General features: G+C 41.5%; 1 long non-coding RNA gene across 2 annotated transcripts in view; it reads right to left on the reverse strand.

Moving 5' to 3' along the window:
• LOC140702696 (uncharacterized) overlaps positions 1–6,288 on the reverse strand; it is a 107,286-nt gene extending 100,998 nt beyond the window's left edge. For both annotated transcript variants that reach the window (XR_013536970.1, XR_013536967.1), the window contains exon 1: positions 6,152–6,288. This is a non-coding gene — a long non-coding RNA (uncharacterized LOC140702696). The remainder of the gene's footprint in view (positions 1–6,151) is intronic.
• Between the last annotated feature and the right edge of the window lie 8,790 nt (positions 6,289–15,078).

Below are 15,078 nucleotides of genomic sequence, written 5' to 3' on the forward strand. Positions count from 1 at the left end.
GCTCACAACCACTCCCCATAGTTAAAATAAAATGGGATTCTGCTACAAAAATTCTTTTTGAGGATAATTTGCAGAGCAGCCAATTAATGAGCACATCCATAGATGCTGATGTCTGCATCCCACAGGCATATATAAATAGATACGAGATCTGTGTTGAAAGCCTAATAGCCTGTCTTGGACAGCCTATTACCCCTCCAACTACACACCATGCAAGGGGCATTCCTGAGGGGCCTAACACGGCCTGCCTCAATCTGAAACAAGAGTTGCGTCAAATATACTGTGCTTTTCGGAAATCTCACTGCTCTGTCTTGCCCATCAGCTATTTCAATGTTAGGTGTCAACTTGCAATGGCCACTAAATTAAGTTTTCAACATCATACAGCAGTCCACTGAGATATACTAGCTAAAGCTATTAAACGTGGGAACTCCAAACATTTTTGGGAAGTAGTCTCGGGGGCTTTTCATTCAAAAACTCATCCAATCCCTTCAATTCCATCATTTACATGGGAAGAGCATTTTTTGTCACTCTACTTTGATGACTTCAAGAACTTTCCCATGTTTGATACGAACAACTTCAAAGGAATATCCGACTGGCCCCCTGTTTCCACCACAGAGATCAAGCTGTTGTTAGATAGATTGAAATCTGGGAAGGCTCTATTCAAAGCAAATGTAGGTTGGTGGGCACCAATTTTGGCTGAGCTCTTCACAATTGTGGATAGGTCTGGGATGATACCCAAGACCTGGACCCAGTCCATAATTTTACCTACATACAAAAAGGGCAATAGGAAACTACCAGATAATTACAGACCAATTACAGATTACTACTTGCTGGTAGTGGATAATGATAACAACATACTAGGCCCTGAGCAAGCAGGCCTTCGGCTGGGCAAGTCCACCATGGACCACTGCTTGGCACTATCCCATCTTATAGCCAAGCAGGTGGGACACACCAAGACCTACCTGTATGCTACCTTCCTAGATCTCAAAGCTGCATTTGACTCGGTGGACCAAGAACTCCTTTGGATAAAGCTATAGGACGCTGGCCTAGACAGGAAATTGCTTTTATTAATCCAGAAATTATATACAGATAACACCTACTGTATTCAACTACCTTGCCACGGCAATGTTTCTGAAGAGGTCTCCATCAGCAGAGGAGTCAAGAAGGGCTGTGTCCTTGCCCCTACTCTGTTTAACCTGTATATCTGTGATCTTGCTCCTCTCCTCTCAGAACTAAACAGCCATTGTCCTAGATTGGGATACCTGGCAGTCCCTATTCTTTTATATGTGGATGATATGGTACTCCTGTTACGTACTAAGATAGGTCTAAGATGGTACTGTAATTGCAAAATCCATCAATTATTTTTCCTGTAACAAAACAGCCCTTAATTACAGCAAATCCAAAATAAAAAGGTAAAGGTAAAGGTTCCCCTTGACAATTTGTCCAGTCGTGTCCAACTCTAGGTGGCGGTGCTCAACTCCATTTCCAACCCATAGAGTTAGTGTTTGTCTGCAGACAATCCTCCGCGGTCACGTGGGCAGCATGACTAGACACGGAACACCATTTACCTTCTCACCGAGGTGGTACCTATTTATCTACTCGCATTTTTGCATTTTGCATGCTTTCGAACCGCTAGGTTAGCAGGAGCTGGGACAAGTCAGGGGGGCTCACTCCGTCGTGTGGATTTGATCTTACAACTGCAGGTCTTCTGACCTTGCAGCACAGAGGCTTCAAACCTCAACCTTAGATATTAACAGGTGAAAGAATTCAAGTATTTAGAACTTCCACTATCCCAACTCATGGCCCAGACATCACTACATTATTACTAAAGTGGTAAGGCTGTCTCTGCAAGCAATACTTCACTTTTTTTATGCATGGGGCAACACAAACATCCCTGCCATCCTGAGGGTCTTCAAAGCTAAGGCTATCTCCCAAATCTTGTATGGGATCCCAAACTAGCTTGATGCCTTCAACACTTCAGTGGAAAGACTCCAGGCCTCTTTCCTCTACAAAATCTTTGCTGTGCCCCACTGTGTGTCATATGTAACTTTGTGCTTGGAGGCCAGATTAACTAGACTGAACACACAAGCGTGGTTGAGACAATTTAAGTACTGCCTGAGAATGTTTCCGGCTTAAAAAAGAACCCTGAATTAAGGGCATCCTGTCTGACTCCTTCCTTTCTCCCCTCCTAAAACTGTTCATTAAAAAGCTTCAAACTCTGGGCATTTCATTAGACCATTTGGGTGCTCTATCGTTTATGCAGTCGTATAGACTGCAAAAAGTAAGGCTTTTGGACATCAAAAGGCAAGACCTTTTTGGGGCAGCCCATAAAGTTTGTTCACCTTTAAACTTACAACTCCCTCTAGGTAAAGGTAAAGGTTCCCCTTGACAATTTTTGTCCAGTCGTGTTCGACTGTAGGGGGCGGTGCTCATCCCCGTTTCCAAGCCATAAAGCCAGCGTTTGTCCGAAGACAATCTTCCGTGGTCACATGGCCAGTGCAACTTAGACACAGAATGCTGTTACCTTCCCACCAAAGTGGTCCCTATTTATCTACTTGCATTTTTGCATGCTTTCGAACCGCTAGGTTGGCGGGAGCTGGGACATGCGACGGGAGCTCACTCCGTTGCGTGGATTCGATCTTACGACTTCTTGGTCTTCAGACTCTGCAGCATAGGCTTCTGCGGTTTAGCCCGCAGCGCCACAACTCCCTCTACACATTGAGAAATTGGCCAGTTTTCTGCACAATATAAAGAGCCCACACGAATGGCACGCCTTCACTCTCGCAAGATGCAATGTACTTCCATCTAATGTTCTATATGGTGGATTTAACTCCCAACCAATGGAAACATGGCTCTGCGCTTGTAATTCTGTGGCACTTGAGTCTCTGGCACATATGCTTATTTACTGTATAGTATACAATGATATCTGTGCATCTAATTTCTAGTGAATTCTTGCCAGTTTCCCTGGTTGATCAGAGGAGGTAATTCTGTACACACTCCTGCTAGGAGAGGACAAAATCTTTACCAGGGAGATGTCCAAATATATCAGTCTATTAATACAGTGACGCAGGTCACAATTTCCAACAAACTACTTGTTCTGCCCTCATGGGATATATTCAACAACTTCCCAGGTTTGCTGAAGCCTCACTGCTGATGTCTAGCCATTCTTTCAAATGGATTATGTTCATTTTGCTATGTTTCATCAGTATTTATGCCACTTGTCCTCTTTGTTTCCTTTCTAAATGGGCAAACACTTCTCATCTGGGTCAGGACTGTTTCCTGTTGTGTTATATGTTTCTTTTCAGATGCTAATAAAGTTTCTTGACTAGACTTGACTATGCATTAGTCACAATTCCTTCACCTATATTTCATATACATCCATAATTTTAAATTATGAAATGCTCCTATAGAAAGAAACAATTCACAATTCCTTGATGAGCTTTTTTTCCAAGCACACTTTCTGCAATTATAAGTGAGTACATTCAAAACTAATTTGAAGAAATCAACAAAATTATGGAATGATTTCTTTCAAAAATTGGGGCGGGGGGGGGGGGAGAGAGAGAATAAAGAACTTCTAGCCAGTTCTCAAAAATAAGAAAAGTAAATGCTTCACTACAATGTCCTAGTTTTAAATGGTGAGATCACCTTTAAAACAATATGCATTACAAATCAATTCAATGTCAAACTTCCAGAAGATGGGAAAAGCTGATAGATATTGCTTGCAGCATAGAATACCTAGGGTGAAACCTAAAAGACCCAGACCAAATAATAAACTATGTACTTTAGGATTATCTCTAATTACATAGAAACCCCAACCATATGTGTTCATAAATGAAGACCATATTTGATCAAAGTCTTTTGTTCTATACTGATTTTCTAGGTCACCCTTCATCTTTCAAGCAGGGCAATTAACAATTTTCTTCTTTTTTTAAAAAAAATCTGCTTTTTAGACCATAACTTTGCTGCCAATTCCAAGGTAACATGAACATGGCAGGCCAGCAAGAGAAGACAGAATCACTAAATATATCTAATAAGCAAATATGGGAGAAAGTATGGGGATTTTAAGGCTTATGGGCCAGAAGGGTTCACTTCAAGTAATCAGACTGAGATCCATTTGAAGTATCCTCTTTTCTCCCTCACATTTGAAAGATGTTTCTCCAGGGAGTTTTATGGAAGAGGTTTGCCAAATATAAAACGTATCATTTTCTTTTATTCGTAAATTCGTTCATTGTGATATTTCCCCTATATCAAGACACTTTAGGGTGGGCGATTCAATGTAATTGCATTAGAAGAGCCAACACAATTTGAATACTTCAAAGCATTTAAAAGATTTTGAACCCTTTAAAAGAACACAATAAATAATTAAAACAAAATGCTAAAGGATTTGAGACTGAGCCGTAATTTCTCTAGTTATCAAATAAACAGATAGGTTTCAACTTGTCACCAAAACAGAGGCAAGGATTGGGATGAGTATAATGCTTTTGGCCAGATGGTTGTAAACAAGCAAAAGGGGAATACAGGTAAATGAGGCCAGAATCCCAGAAACCGGGGGAGGGGAGCCTTTTTTGGGGGGAGCGGGATAGCCAGGCAGATGACAAAATGCACCCAGCAGTAGCAATATTTGCCACTGTTTCTACTAGGGCTCATATCCCATGTGGACTTGTTGTTACATGCTGTCAAGTGAAAACTGGCTTATAGTGACCCAAACAGAGCTTTCAAGGTAAGTGAGATATTTTAAGGGATGGTTTTGCCAGTACCACTTCCCCAAGTGAGTTTCCATGACTGAGCAAGGATTCATACTCAAGCCTCCTGAGTCCTAGTCCTAGTCCATCACTTTATCCGCTCTACCACACTTGGTTACCTGTAGCATATATGACTGGCTGAATACCTCAGTGGTTTAGATATCTGGCTGTGGAACAAAAAGAAGGCTCAGAAGTCATTATGCTGGTGCACAATACCCTGTCTTCTTTCAAGAGAAATGAATGGGCCCAAGTATATGGACCCACAAGCTCTGTTTTGCCATGCTAGCAGTATCCAATCCCCTGAGATTTCAAGGTCAAAACCAGAGAGCTAAAGCCAGGCCCTTGTGATATCAGAGAGAGTGTGACCTTCTGGCGTCATAAGAGACAGACCTTTCAGGCACCCTTTGCAAAATGATGTATGTGTGACAAATAAATGATGTGGAGACACTGGGATAATGTTAATGCCCAAGGAAGTTGTGTTGCTAAGGTCTTGTCTCCCGGATTCTGCTGAGATCTGAAGCAGGGCTATCAGGTATGATAAGAAGCAAATATATTTCTAAAAGAAAAGGAACAGTTTTCTGAATTGGAGTAAAAACAAGAATATTTTTGGGTTACTGACAGAGTTTCTGGATGATCTGCAGCATGTTAGAATGAACCCTAAATCAAGGTCGCCAGATGAGTAACATTCCATTTCCTGAGATTTCAGGAGCAGAGCAGAATGAACTCCCAAATCTGAGTATCAGGGCCAATGCCTGCAATTTGACAACCCTCCTTCACGTTCTTTTTTCTTGCCCCTGGCTTTTTGAAGCTCTAATGTCAGGCAAGCACAAGAAGACATACATAAATCGTTGCTGTAAGTCACTGAGCCCTGGAAGCAGCTGGCAATGGGATGAGATGGGGATATGGGGTACCCAGGCTATACAGCCACTTCACACAAATATCTCAAAGGTTTTTTCCTCCCCAGTTTAGTCTAGGTGAGCTAGCTGGCTGCAACTTCAAGTTCCCTGGTGATGACAGAGTATAACTCCCATCATGCCCAGCCAGTGTGGGCAGTGTTCATGGATAATGAGAACTGTAGGCCAACAACCTAGGGATGAAGGCTGAAAACTAGTAAAGACTAATGTTTGTTTGCTTCAAAGGAGCTGATTCTAGGTATCAAAGTCAACTATTTTCTTGCTTAAATATATACACACTTCTCTTCATGTGAAAAAGAAGAACGTGTTGAATTCCTTAACTTCATGTAATTTCTAAGACAGAATCAAATTTCAAAACTATTAATGTAATGCCGAAGTTCATTGCACATTTCTGTTGCTTGGCTCTACCCTGCTGCCTGTTCTCTCCTCACGTCTTCCAGTAATTAAAAAGGAGAATAAGTAAATAAACAAACACAGAGAAAATATAAATATTCTCACCAGGGCGCTGCAGGTTCAATCATGCTGATTTCTTCATTTAAATAACAGCTTGAGACCTGGAATTCAAAATCTTCTTGCTGAGGCAACTTCTGGGTTCAAACTGACGAAAAACATTGCAAAAATGTTTCTGGCTTGAAACTGTAACTTCACAAACACATGAAGCAGCTGTAAACAAAGCTAGGCTGATAACATGCCCAGAGGAATATGTCTGACCAACATCAAGAAGCTAAATCTGCTGAGAAGTTGTTATTGTTGTTGTTTGACAGAAGGAGATAATGTTGGTCTACTCCCTAGTAGATCAAAATTGCAGTGACTGCATTTTATTTTGTCTGAGCTCTTTATAAATCTATAAGAGGCAGCTTGTAAAATTTATTCAGGCAGGACTTAGCATAGGCATCCTTCAGTCTCGAGAGACTATGGTAACATGCTCTGAACTGAGGAGTGTCCTCTCCAGAGCATGGTAATATGGAGGATAGGCTGTTACCCAAGCAGCAGATCCCCCCTCTCCACATTGCTGAAATGGTCCAATGGAAAGGCAAGAGCCAATACAATTGGTTCCAGCAATGTCGCAGGAGTTGGCAGAACGACACATGCTGCCTTCGGGACTCCAGCTCCGGATTTTGCCTCGAGGTTAACTCCTGAAGCCTTTTCCATGAGTGGATATAGCCACAAGGCAGTGGAGGTTTAAAATCGGAGTTTTCCTTCTCCTAGATGGGCTGCCTTCAGGCAGGACTATCCTCCTTTTTACATAGGAAACCATTCGTTGTTGTTGTTGTTGTTGTTGTTGTTGTTGTTGTTGTTGTTGTTGTTGTTGTTGTTTGTAAAAGGGGGCTATGCACAGTGGTGTAAAGAAGGATGACAGAGTTGCCCTTTGCTTTTCTTTCTAGGCATGAGTGGATCCTTCTTCCTCAGAGAGGAAGAAGCATTCTGAAATGGAGAAATATTCCTGCTATGCTGTTGCCACTAAATTTTGGAAAAGACTGGGGGCATAACTCAGGTGAGAGACTACATGCTTTCCATGTGCAAGTTAAGACATATATGAGACCTGGGCATCAATATCTTAGAGCTCCTAACATAATATCCCTTAATCAAGGACAACTCTGGATTTTAAAATGTTGTGGATTTGAAATGACTTATAGCCCACGTTTAAGGTGGGACTTGACTTATTTCAAAACACTGATGTGATTGTTTGAAATGTTCTTGCTTCAGCAAGCAGTAATCTAGAACTGAGAAGTTATATTGCCTCTGAAGAAACGGACTATAATCCATGAAAGTTTACAGCAAATACAACTGGTCAGACTCTGTTGGTTCTATAACCATAGGACTGAGAAATTTGGAATTAAATTCACAAGCCCCTTTCTTGTTGGCATTTTCATGGACAGGCCTTTTTGTTCAATCCCCAGGACCACTGGTTAAAAAATCGGTACCGAGTGCTAGAGAATCCCTTTACAGTACTTGTAAAGCCTTGGAAAGAGGCTGCCGCTCACTCAGAATCAGCTGCTTCAGAAGACAACATCACTTCTATGGATTTAGATCAATCGTTCCCAACCTTGGGTTCCCAGATGTTCTTGAACTAAAACTCCCAGAAGCCTTCACTGTGCTGGCCAGGACATCTGGGGGAGTTGCAGTCGAAGAACATCTGGGGACCCAAATTTGGAAACCACTGATCTAGATGAACCATTTGATTCAGTTTTATGTGTTTTTAAAATTACATTTCAGTATTTCCTTTCTGCCCAGGCATCTGAGGTGATTTGCAATTTTAAACACTGACACAAACAAAGGTTAAGAAACAATCAAATAAACTCCAGAACAGAGTTTTGTCAGACCAATTGGAGGTATCGATCGAAGAGGATGATATCAGCTGCCTTCTCTGGGCTGCTTAGTGGCCTTCTTTCAAGCTACAGCAGTCTTACCCAGTCACAAGGAAAGAGGGGTAGTTTTATCTATAAATGACTCTACAGAGAATTTCACACTCCTGTTTCTTGTTCATTTAAACTATTAGCAGGAGTTAACAAAACAGATGTAACTCTTCGTGGCTGTTTAAAATTTATCTGCTTTGGTGTATTGGAACCACACTGCAAAATATATTACTCTATCTTTAGGGGAGATCATCCTGCTTGTTTTAGGCCTGTAGAATGTGAATTGTGTGTATGCTGTTAGTGAACCATGGTAGACTTGTATGAGTGTTTCATTTCTCTTATAGTTACATATTCATTTCTTCCATAGTCATCATTTTGGTAAAGCTGAGACTCTGTGGTGATTTTGGTGCAAACCAGCTCTGTCAATTACATGTCTGCAAACGTTCTCCTTTCCTTGCCCCAAATTACATTCTGTGCTGGTTTCATATGGCTTTGTTTTTAATGGGTGGAGGAGACTATCAATTTATTGTGCATAATAAATTGCAAAGTGGATTGGGAAAATTGGGGGGGGGGAGTTACAGTGGCATAACTAATGTGAAGACTTTACTAAACACTGCCTATTAGCAAGCTGTTCATATCGCTCACTGGCCACGCTAGTGGGTCTTCTCAACACCTCTGCAGCTTCTTCCTCCCACAGAGGTAGTGTGGAGAAAATTGTTCCATGTGGTGAAGAATCACTGGCCTCAAAGTAACAGAAGGCAAGTATAATGGTCTTTTAATGTTGTTATACTCAGCATCCTGATTGCTAGTCCTAATCATGCCTAGAACCGGTCGCTTCACACGTTTCCAGTTTTCCTGACACTTGAGCAAAGGGAAACTCAATAATCTCAGAAAGCCCCATTGCTTTGAATGGGCCAATTTCCAGCTTGCATAAGCATGAACTGGAGATCGGAGCAACTGTTACGCTCTGGGTTTGCAAATATGATTCTAGCCTATATGTTTAACTGCTTTCTAGATACTGTACATAAATGGCGGCATCATGTTGTCTCCACCTCAACCCATTTTGTAAGCAGCCTTGCACCCCTGAATTGGGAGAGAAAGTTGGGTTGCAAATGAAATGAAGTGAAAACAGATGCTTTGAGAGGAACTGGTCCTAGATGTGGATAAAGGAAAATATAGTTAAAGCACTTTCAGGTTTTCTTAAATCTAAGTGATCACTTGTATGCACTTAATTATCATTAAGAGTAATCAATATTGTGACTTAACAAGGAAATTTAATTATGATCAGAATCCAATTGGTACTTAGGGCAAAATATGTGTTCTGTGTTACCACTGAGCAGATCTCAGATCTTTTTATTAAGTAGGCAATATCTTAGAAGAAACAGAGTTTCAACATTAACCTCTTCTCTTATTCAATTCTTTAAAAAAAAAACCTCTGGTTTATCAATGTGAGATATTGTGCTTCTGTACCCACAATTCAAAAAAACCAGGATATTGCCCAATATTGCTGCACAATGTCATGTCTGCACAAAGGGCAGCCTGAATATTAACTTCAATGGAAGCAGTCAAGATGGTCTTCTGGATACCCTCTTCTGCTCACTTCAGTTCAGAAAGTGATACCACGCAAAGGAAAATCCCAGAAGCTGAATCCTTTTTTCATCAATTAACCACTTCTCACACAAACACAAAGCAATTGTCAGGGCTGTTTTTCAACAGGTGTGAATGATTAAGCACCAATAATGGGCACCAATAACTTGGAATCACATACAGTGGTGCCCCGCATAGCGAGGTTAATCCGGATTAACCTTCGCTATGGGGAAACATCGCTAAACGGAATGGGGAAACCCATTCCAAATGGGCCCAAAACTCACCATTCTGCGATGTTTCCCCATGTTCCGGCGGCCATTTTGGGTGTTCCGGCGGCCATTTTGGGTGTTCCGGCGGCCATTTTGGGTGTTCCGGCAGCCATTTTGGAACCGCTGAACAGCTGTTCTCCCGTCACAATGCGATAAAACATCAGTATGCGATTGCATTAGCGATCACAAAATCCGTATCGCTATGCGGATTCATCGTTGAACGGTGCACTCGTTATGCGAGGCACCACTGTAGTAGTCCTTGGGATACCCAGTGTGGTGTCACGTATAGAGTTACATACTACAGCTCAGGAGGCCTGGGTCCAAATCCCCACTCAACCATCGGATGTCACTGGGGGTCGGGGCTGGAACTGATAAAACTACTCCTTAAATATTCCACTTAACTTGAAAGCCTATCCATTGCCCCATAGTATCAGTGTTCCTAGGGCACACCTATTCTCCACCCAGCGCTCTTTGTCAATTTACTGCCTGGGAAGGGCAGCACCTCTGTGGTAGACCTACCTAGAACCAATTTAAGAATGTTAAGTTGCAAAATTTTGGCATTGCCTTAGTGTGATTTACATCAGCAGTGACACTAGATGGCTCAGTCAAAGGCATTGGTTTTTGCCAGTACCAGTAAGTGCTACAGAGTGTAACAGTCAAGTTGGTACATTACAGACAGCACACTGTTACAGGATGACATCGTGTCAGAGTGCCAGAGATGTGCTTCCAGCAGATCTTCATGTTTGAATAATCATATGTGTGGAGGAAGTCTGTGATTGTTTCTGATGCCTAGTCACAAAACAAAGGAATCAAAATTGCAAACTACAGAAAGTTGAAAAGCATGTGCTGGGGTTGTCACATATTTTTCCACATGAAAGAATTCCCTTTTCTAATATCGTGTTGTTGAAATGCGTTGTTTGACCCAAAGACCATAGCTATAGGGTCAGAAAAGCTGTTAAATGCAGGCAGTGAAAAGCTTACTTAAATGTGGGGGGGGGGAAGGAGCACAAAACTTGTGTTCGTGTACACAAAAATATCAGTATCTGGGGAGTAACCTGACCTCATATCTTGTTTATGGGTGTGCAGATGATCACACACAAGCTATTCTGCAGAATACTCTGGAGTTAAGGCTCAGTTTGTGGGGGAATGCCCCTCCCCAAAGTTGCTAAACTGTTGGCTTAATCTACAGTAGTAGGGCAAACTCTCCTGGATGAGGTCACAGCTGCTTCTGAGGGGCATAACTACCCATCATTCTTCTTTCTCATAGGTGATAGAGAGCTTGCTTAAAGGCCTCTTCCTAGGCCAGTCATAATGGCATTATGTAACCATTGTCCTATCTGAACTCTGTCAACTATCTGTATACTGTCAACTATCTGTGAGCTTGTAAGGTTGATAAAAGCACAGTCCTCCTGGGGGCAGGGCAGAATTCATTCAGTCTTATTCTGCCTCTTCTACTAGTCACCCATCAGGAGCACTGCTGGTGGGCATCCCTGTGTGTGGCTGACTTCTTTAATTTCTGTCTCTAAGAGACGATTTGCTATCCTAATTACTTGTGATCACAAAGCCCATCAGCCTTCTCATTTCATGACTCCAACACAGTTGACTGGCACACTGGCAGTATTGTTGGACTTTATTGTTACACTACAGGCAGTGAGAACATGCCCTGCACTCAACACTCAATGGAGATGCAATTTGTAAGGAAAGCTTGGCGGGGTCAAAAAATAAGAGAGCTATACTTTAGGGGTCATTGTGTGTCATTATTAAACTAATGTGCATCAGAGCAATTCCTGGAACACACTTTGACAACTGCCATCCTATGTTCGCAAGCCAAGGAGACAGTAGCTTTGATCATGATAAAGAACTAAAAGTACAGTATAACTTCTATTGTGCAATCTGGACTCTTTTAGTTTCAGATGATCTGACGTTGCCCCGGCAATTGTTTAACTTCAAGAACAGCATTTGTAGAGATCATCTACTGCAACCTTCCCTGGCACGTACTTCTTTGAAGCAAGACAGAGAAGTCTAATAATGACATGATTGGGTCTAATTCGTTGCCAGGGCCTGCTTGGAGCTGCTTTTACCATTAAGTGGAAAGAGCTGTCAGCAGACGCAGGAGATTAAAATTGCAAAGTAACAATGTAAACGACAACAATTGGCGATTTCTTTATAGTTTGGATTTTTTTTAACAACTTCCAGTCCACATACGTATCATCTTGTGACATAGGAAAGTTTCTTTAAAAATTTTTTTTGCTCTCTTAGCTCCCACTAGTGGCCTTTCTAGCAGGCAAAAATGTTGAAAATGAAAGGAATTGTTGTGAAAACAGCAGAACTACAATTTAATAAATTTTTAATGCTATACTTCTTTTATTTTATTTTATGGTAGTGTTAATAACCTCTTTCCATCGTCAGTGAAAAGCTGCCCCGGAATAAATCAGAGCTTCTGCTGAATTCTGGAAGACAATCGAACATGCCCTCATAGCAATCACATTGCTCTCCTGATATCCATCAATGAATGGCATGAGCTTACTGAAATGTTATTCAGTAGTGTTTCTGGGGCTTGGTTTCACCTTCAACACCAAGCTATGAAGGTTCCTGTGGGAAAAGGATCCCTTAAGGTAGTGCTTCCCTAACTTTGGGGATCACATCCCCATTTTCCATTTTTAGGAAGCATTCAGACTTCCCCACTATCCTTTTACTATCATCTGACTTACTTAGCAACAAATTGAATTCCTGATTTGAACTTTAAAAGAAAAACAGACTACATAAGGAAAGTTGGTTTAAATTTAAAATAAGTACAAATAATTTTACATAAGAAGTTTGAATTTGACTACTGGGAACTACAGAGAGCTCATTGGTAGAAACTGCAGTTCCTTAAACATGAACAGTTTTCTGGTTGAAAGCCCACTCATTTCTCTGTTCTTCTGTACCTTGTGCAGTAGCTTGCCTTCTTTTGTTATTGGTCATCCAGAGTTAGACCTTGCTTTAGCTTGCATTGTGATTGCTCAGACAATGGCCAAAACATGCTTACGTTCTCTTACATGATTGCATTTCCAGAATATGTCCCCCTCATCAACTTGGCATCCCCTTCAGACTAGTTTACCACCTTAGGTGACCATCCAGCCCACCCTGAGACTGGCGCTCATCATAGAACCCTAGAACAAAAGAACTGGAAGGAGCCTATAATGTCATCAAGTCCAACCTCCTGCTCAGTGCAGGAATCCAAGTCAAAGTGTATTTAACAGATGGCTTTCTAGTGCTCACCATTTCCCAAGATAATTGGTTCCTTTGTAGTACTTCTCTAACAGTTGGGACATTTTTGCTGATATTCAGATGAAATCTGGCTTCTTGTAACTTGAACCCATTTGTTACATGTCCTGAATGACTGAGAAGAGATCTTGTCCTGCCTCTGTGTGACAAAGTTTCAAGAATTTGAAGAGTGTCATCATATCTCCCCTCAGTCTTTCAAATGGGATTGAAAGCCACTGAGACATCCAGGAGAAGCGCAAAAGTTGTACTCCCCCTGTTCCCGCCGTGAGTTAAGTTACTCACCACCACTTGTTCTAATATCTTGACAAAAATGCTAGGTTTTATTCTGGATGCTAGTTACACCAAATTATTTCAATCAGACAAGTTTTTCTTTCAAAAGGGCCTTACCTTTCTGTCCTTTAAGCGTTCTGAGATCACATGTTCATTCAAAGAGGCACTGACCACCTCTTTATTCCAAGCCACCTGCCCACATCCTTAGAGTGCACAAGCTAAAAAAGCATTCATAAAAGTTAGACCAGAGGTGTCCTAGCTTCACCCATCTCTGAGACCACAGTTACACAAATAAAATAAATTGGATGATGGATCAGGGTTTTTTAATTTGGTTAAAACTCATAAATCACATTACGTAATTTTCTGTGTTGTTTTTTCCCCCCAATATAAGTGCACTGTGACTTCATAAACATTACGACAATGCAAATGTTAGTGAAAAAAGGTACCAGAGAGTGGGCACAGTGAGCTGTTGAGTGTTCAGCTTTTGTGCCTAAGAGCCTGCACAAATTAACCATTCACCATCTGGAAAAAAATAACTCTGTGAGCTGATATGGTGCAGATGAAACAGTGGCAGAGGAATAAGGTTTGTTGTTATTGTTGTTCCTGCTGCTGCTGCTGTACTATCACAGATCAAATCCAAAATGTAATCATTTGTGTTTGGTCATATTTGTACAAGGCTTCCACTATCTTTCTTTAGTCATGAAGGAATTGTTCCATTACCTTTGCCTCCTCAAAGTACTAAAGATCTGGCATGACTCTGTGGCTGGGTCAATGTTGTGTGGAAGCAATCATATCAAAGGTTTGAATAATCCCTTCTTTACAAGTAATGATTGGAGCCGAAGCATGTCCTCCAGGCAAACATGCAAAGAAGGTGTCCTGGAAACCACAGAAAATTGACAGGTGCCTAAAGGAAGACCATGATTGTAGGTTGAAAATTTGAGATATTAAAGGAACATTTTGTGCAAAGATGGACATTATAAAGGACAAAAATGGTAGGGACCTCACAGAAGCAGAAGACATCAAGAAGAGGTGGCAAGACTACACAGAGGATTTATACCAGAAAGATCGGGATGTCCCGGACAACACAGATAGTGTGGTTGCTGACCTTGAGCCAGACATCCTGGAGAGTGAAGTCAAGTGGGCCTCAGAGAGCATGGCTAAACAACAAGGCCAGTGGAGGTGATGGCATTCGAGTCAAACTATTTAAAATCTTAAAAGATGAGGCTGTTAAGGTGCTACATTCAATATGCCAGCAAGTTTGGAAAACTCAGCAGTGGCCAGAGGACTGGAAAAGATCAGTCTATACCCCAATTGCAAATAAGAGAAGTGCCAAAGCATGTTCCAACTACTGTACAATTGCACTCATTTCACACACTAGAAAGGTTATTCTCAAAATCCTAAAAGGTAGGCTTCAGCAGTATGTGGTCCGAGAACTCCCAGAAGTACAAGCTGGATTTCAAAGGGGCAGAGGAACTAGAGACCAAATTGCTAACATGCACTAGATTATGGAAAAGGTCAGAGAGTTCCAGAAAAACACCTACTTCTGCTTCATTGACTACACAAAAACCTTTGACTGTGTGGACCACAACAAGGTATGGCAAGTGCTTAAAGCAATGGGAGTCCCTGACCACCTTATCTATCTCCTGAGAAATCTCTATGTGGGACAGGAAACAAC

This window comes from Pogona vitticeps, chromosome 1 (genome assembly GCF_051106095.1).
Source record: "Pogona vitticeps strain Pit_001003342236 chromosome 1, PviZW2.1, whole genome shotgun sequence".
NCBI lineage: Eukaryota > Metazoa > Chordata > Lepidosauria > Squamata > Agamidae > Pogona > Pogona vitticeps.